We start from the raw sequence: 6504 nt of genomic DNA on the forward strand, positions 1-6504 counted from the left end.
ATGGATTAGGGCACAATTTTGGCTCATGTCAGCATTATCTATTGTGCTCATCTAGTATGCTAATTCTGTGATAGAGCCTGTAATTTAAACCCCGAAGAAGAAAGAGGAGAAAAGAGAGATGCTTCCAACCCACAGATAACCTTATTCTGTGTTTTCACACCCAGCCTTTTTTTCACCCTGCAATTAAAGCTGTGACTCTTCAAACATGCGATTAATCAACATCCATACACTGTAGCTCTGCCTGCAGATAATTAGTGGTAATCTGATCCTCCCTCTGCGTTGGGTTCTGTCTCTCCTTCCTCTGACGTATCCGTCACAGGTAATTGATGAAATTAATTGATCGAATGAATCATGTATTGAAGGAGAACATTCATCAGTCTCTGCGTGTTAATCTGGCAGGCTTTCTCTCGTCCTCCTGCCGCTGCTTATTGGACACGTTGATGTCTGTGTTTTTAGAGGACGCCTGCGAGCCGGGATCAATGGGCAGCACCGAGCCCACAGCAGTCGACCTGAGGAGGCGATTATGCACATCATAGATTTTCCATATTACCAAAGGTGTCTAAATTAAACACAGATGACCTTACTCTGCTATTGGAAATCATTGTGTCTCTGTAATTTCTCTGACAGACTTTATTTTGCCTCTGAGGACAAAGTGTCCTGGAGTATTTGTGTCTGTAGATACATAAAAGTGAGACGCACCTGGAGCCCATGAGAGACTCTGTTCTTTTTTTGGTCCCGTAACAACACGGGATCAAAGCAGGCTTAAAAAGCTGCATGTACAGATATTAGCTATCATTTGATGAGTCTTCTTTTCATGAGACGTTGGGAGAAAAAAAAAAAAAAAACATCTCTAAGGCAGTTAAGGAAGAGCTGTTCTCTTCTCATTAATGAAAAAGTCTGTCTTAGAAATAAAGCCCTGTTAGACAGTCGCTTTAGACCTAAAGAAGCCTTTAAGGACTCCACCTGGTCCGACTGACTGTATTGAATAAATACCCCTCTGATTGTTGTGAATTAGGCCATGTCTTTGTGGCTGCTCAGTCTTATTTGCAAAACTATGGTTTTATAACTTCTTTAGGCTAAGGATTCATCATAACATGTCAGGCCATCTTTATTAAAGAAAACATTTTCAAGGCTGTCACCATTTACCATTCAAGAAGAAAAATGATGTTATTATAAAGATCTTTTAGAGTACTCTATTAAAAGTGGAGTTTTTTAATGTAGCTATGCTAACTAGTTGTGTTAAAGTTTCGAATGTTGTCAAAGAAGCATTTTCTCTTCAGATCAGTGTGATTCACTTCTATTAAACACAATTTGCTTCCTGCTTGAAACTATATTACAGCCTTTTTAATATGATTTAGCATATTCCCACTGTGTCTGAGTCTCTGCTGAGAGTAGCTGCTAAACTCCTTCCTACCTTATGTAGGCTCACGCCTCCCCCCTTTCTTCCCAGGGAAAAACAAAACAAAACAAAACAAAACAAAACAAAAAACTTAGCGTTTTTATACCTGATGTAGGATGCATGTGTGAAAATAATGCTTTATGAATATCAGATAATCGTATGAGTCCCTCCAATCTGAGTCCCAAGCAAGTCTCAAGTCATTTGGTCCAAGTCTCAAGTTTTTTCTGTTGTGGGCAAGTCAAGTCAAGTCGAGTCACAGAGGTTGTTAAGTCAAGTCAACTCAAGTCACAAGGTTGTTGGGTTGAGTCACAGGTTATGTCTGAGGTTTATATCTTGAGGAGGGAAACCTTATCTTCCTAAAGTAAATATCAAAAAATATGCAGATTATTCTTCAACTCTGCATGGATTAAACCAGCATAAATCTTAAACGATATATATTGATCCAATACATGTTTGATCATTTAGACCTAGGTAGATGGCAACAGCTAGGCTACGTTACATTACATTAAATAAATTGCATGTTTGACACAAATATATGTTCAGAAGAAATATCTGAGTTCAGGGGTAAACAGTAATCAAGCGCCTCTTAGATTATTTTTATTTTAGAATATATGACCACACTGCAAAAAAAGAAAAGTTGGGTGAACTTAAAATTTCAAGGCAACAAACTTCGATAAAATTTTAAGTTGAAAAGTTGAACTTAATATTTTAAGTTTTGCACTTAAGTTTGCTCAACTCTGAATTCTTATTTTTGTCAACTTAACCAGAGGTTGTACTAACTTATAATTTTATATTGTAATAACTTTTAATCCTTACTTCTACCAACTTCCTGTTAGTTGTACTAACTTATAACTTTATATTGTAATAACTTTTAATCCTTACTTCTACCAACTCCCTGTTAGTTGTACTAACTTATAATTTTATATTGTAATAACTTTTAATCCTTACTTCGACCAACTCCCTGTTAGTTGTACTAACTTATAATTTTACATTGTATTAACATTTAAGCCTTACCTCTACCAACTCTCCTGTAAGTTGTACTTACTTATACTTTTACATTGTAATAACTTCTATTCCTCATTTCTACTAACTCTTCTGTCAGTTTTACTTACTTGTAACTGTACACTGTATAACTTGGAATTATTACACAGAATCCCCGTAAATTTTGTAAAGTTAGTATTGATGAATAGTTTATGAGGAAATTAACATTGCACACTGCAATAGTTAATAATGTTACTTAACTTTACCATTGAGCACTGGTAACTTCTAATCAATTGCATAAATAATTACATGCAACATATACATTCAAAACATTTGGTTTATTTTAACTGTACCAGCATCAATTCCCTTCCAACAGGGCCAAGTTTACGCAAACATTAGGACACAAATGACCCAGTCCTAGCGGTCAACTTCTGCAACATTTTGTACTTTAAACTTTAATATTCAAAGAGAAAAGATCAACATGAGTCTGTGAATGCAAGACCACACAGAGCAAGTATGATACATAACTAAAAATTTAACAAATCTGCACACAAGGTCACCCTATCTTCTAGTCTCAAAGTAATCAGCAAATACTTTGATAACACCGCTCAATACTATGTGAAAATTTACAAACACTGAATCTTAGCATGTTTACGAAAAAAAAACAAAGTGCAACATCAAATATGCAACAGAGTGGGAGCCCGAGGTACATTAGGGCTGAGTGCAACAGGAAGAGTAAATTAACATGGTGTTGGCTGGATGGGAGGAAACTTTCAGAGGTCAACAATTCCAGATTTAACATTATCAGTTAGCTTTTGGATTTACTGAAGGAGTTTGTTTTTGAGAGATCTGACCCTTGCAGAGAGGTCTGTACCAAGTTCCATGAAAACCTTCTGAACAGTTTCAAAAGTGTACCTGAGATCTTTTGGGTACTTAAGGTTTAAAGCATAAATCAGTCCAAAGAGGTATGCAAAAGCAGTTGGCAGGTCAGGCAGATCTTGAAGGACAATCTCTTCTTCCACAACAACAGCAACACTCACGACACTTTGAGGAGCTGCACTGCTGTCATCCTCCAACACAGTGAGGATCCCCATAACCAGGCCTTTCGTCTGCTCCTCCTCTGGGTCAGAGTCCTTGTGTTGACAGACAGAAAACAAACAAGACATGAAGTGAAAAAATTGGTCATTAAAATACGGTGGATCAGAATAAGCTATGAGCTATTGCGCTAAAATAAGTCCAAGCTATAAAATAAATATTATTTTCCAAATAGAATTAATGATGAGTTTAATATATTAACTATTTTCATCCAATATCCCACACACACACATTGGCTGATATCAATTAAGCTACATCAAGTCATAGCTAGGACAGTTCACCAATTGAAAACACTCTGGACATTGATAAGGGGTACAAGGAGGAAAGAGAGTTAACAGTTGAAGTCAATGTTGAATATAGCACTATAACTACAGTTTAATTATAACAATTTCAATTTATACTCACAAGACAGTTTCTGAAGAGCTTCTCCTGACTGTCACGGAGAAACAAGGGAAGGCCCTTCAAAGCTGCAGTTTGTCTACGTACAGTGATGTCAGATGTCTGTAATAGAGAGTTGCATGAACAACAAAACTACATATTTTAATTACAGAGTTATTAAAAACTATAGTACTGCATTCTCTAATTCCAGGGTTTAATTTTGAAACAGAAGATTAAAATTAATATTTTTTTTTTCTGCTTACCATGTGATTGGAAAATGTTTCTATTGTTTGTCTATGTGTAAAACACCTGTCATTTCTTGAGAGTAAAAACAACTATGAAAATACTATAGCAGTGCTATTACTTCTCTCCCTGAAATAATTTGAAATTGGAAGTTTGCCCCATCACATGGTACACAGTAAATGTATATTTTTTTTACTATTTATCTACAAAGTGGAACCCTGAAATTAGAAAATACAGGACTGTATTGTGTAAAGACTGTGCAACTTAAAAACTGTGGTTATAATGGGACTCGATAGGACATGTTTGTCCTGTTTACCTGAAGGGGCAGTAAGTAAGAATCTGACATTGCAAAAAAACAAACAAAATCAATTTTATTACCAGCATTATTTATATTTAAACCTCAACTTTTAAAAATCCCTATTATTACATTGAAAACAATTTTGTTGTTTTTTTATCTATATAAAAACAGTGACATCATGTAATTAAATGGGTATTAAAGAGTTAAATAAAATTGATAACTAAATATTTGATATTTTTAAAAGCATTGAAGTCATTTGAATGATTTGAGCAAAAAAGAAACACAATTTTTATCTGTTTTTTCCAACAACTTTTTGAGAGATGGCATGTTTGTTCTCTGGTGACCTCTAAGAGTCGTAAATTAAGAATCTGACGCTCCAAAATAATATAAAAAAATACATGAAAATCAATTTTCTTCCTAATCTTTTGAATGCTCGAGTCTGGTCTTTGAAAAAAATCCCCCAGCCCTCTTACACTTATGATATTCAAAATAACTTATTTTATGATGGTTTTCATAAAAACAGTGACATGGAATCAAACTGGCATTTAAAGGGCTAAAATAAAAATCTATTAATAATAACTATAATTAAGTATTTGGTCATTTTGATTAAGACTGAAATTTATTGAATGATTTGAGCAAACAAGAACAAAAATATTAATCTTTTAAATTTTTATAGCAGTTTTTGGGAGATAACATTCATGTTCTGGTGACCTAAAAGGGTTGTAAATTAGAGCGATCCACAATAAAGTTCCACTGTATCTATGTAATTTTAAGTCTTGATCAACCACTTTCTGAATTGGTTCCATGTTTGTGCTTTTGTGTCAGTCCCTTAGATACCAATGAATTTATTGTGAGGGTTTTCACAACAAGAATCATTTCATACTGTAATAATTACTAAAATAAAAATGTGCTTCATCTGCTATACCTTCATAAAAAAAGGCAAAATTCCTTTTTATATACATAATGTGTTAAGTTATTGAAAGACTCCATCTGGGATTTACCTCTTGATCCAGGCTGTTAAGGAGTAGATCCATTTCGGATGAAAAGGCTGTCTTCCTTGCCCGATAGAGTCTCAGTAGCCTCCAAGTGTGCTGATGAAGGGCTGCTCTGAAGTTTTCCATCAGGTTCTTGTTCGTGATTCGATGGAACTCCTCCCTTATCTATTAAAAATGTGAACAAAAAAATAAAATTCACAATACAATTTTAATACCATTTTCATGTTAAATTATGCATTGTGATCAAAATACATAACTCTTCTATTTCCTTAAAAAAAAAAAAAGACAAATTAATAAACACAACATAATATATTACTGTTTAACTTGCTTACCTCTGCCTCACAAAAAAGAGCAGGCCACCGTTCCAGAACCTCTGACACCATAGGCTGCAACTCCACGATCTCCTTGCGCCTCAAGGAGAAAGTCAGCTCCATCTTTTGTCTGATGAGTGGAACATTCTTGTTCTTCTTCTTAAACTCCTCAACGAGAACAAGTCTTTCATCCTCCAGTGAGTCTTCATTATGGTTTTCTGGATGGTCAGGGACGTGATTAATCTCCCCTCGCTTTGCTTTCTTCAGAGAAGGACTTGCACCATCGTCTTCACAGCTCCTCTTTTTTTGGTTAATGCTAACCTCAATACAGCCAGCCCGACGCAGCTTGGACCTGTAATTGCCTAGTTTGTATTTTATGCTCATTTTCCATCCATCATATCCCGTTTCACTGCCTGGTTCTCGAAGGCAGGGGTGTCTACTGATGAGAGCACAAGCAACTGACTCAATCTGGTCTTGATCAGGATAGGCTTTCACTTCAAAAACTGCCTGAGCAATCTTGTCCAGAATTTCTATCTTCATGTCTCTTGTTAGACTGATACCTTTATTGGTCTCTTCATATGCGTCATTGCCTTTGCGCAACTTCAACTCCACATCGTAGGAGAAAGATGGGATTGGAAAAGGTGAAGGCCACTCTGAGACTGTTCGCATATAGTTTTTGAGAAAAGTTGAGGGACCCTGGACTGATTCTCTGCTGGATAAACTGGCTGTGTCCAGGGAAGACTCAGAACAAACAGGGTCTGGCTCTTGCTGAACAAGTGCGGACTCATTCCAAAGGATGTGCAA

At 35.8% G+C, this 6504-nt stretch overlaps 1 long non-coding RNA gene across 1 annotated transcript; it reads right to left on the reverse strand.

Moving 5' to 3' along the window:
- Positions 1-3098: 3098 nt before the first annotated feature.
- On the reverse strand, positions 3099-5531 carry LOC141793073 (uncharacterized). The gene is made up of 3 exons (XR_012598387.1): positions 5396-5531; positions 3881-3976; positions 3099-3513 (listed from the first exon to the last, which is right to left on the reverse strand). It is a non-coding gene; the product is annotated as an uncharacterized LOC141793073 (long non-coding RNA).
- Between the last annotated feature and the right edge of the window lie 973 nt (positions 5532-6504).

Source organism: Halichoeres trimaculatus, unplaced genomic scaffold, assembly GCF_033239565.1.
Source record: "Halichoeres trimaculatus isolate MK-OKI-2021-1 unplaced genomic scaffold, fHalTri1.1 fHalTri1_scaffold_7, whole genome shotgun sequence".
NCBI classification, from domain to species: domain Eukaryota; kingdom Metazoa; phylum Chordata; class Actinopteri; order Labriformes; family Labridae; genus Halichoeres; species Halichoeres trimaculatus.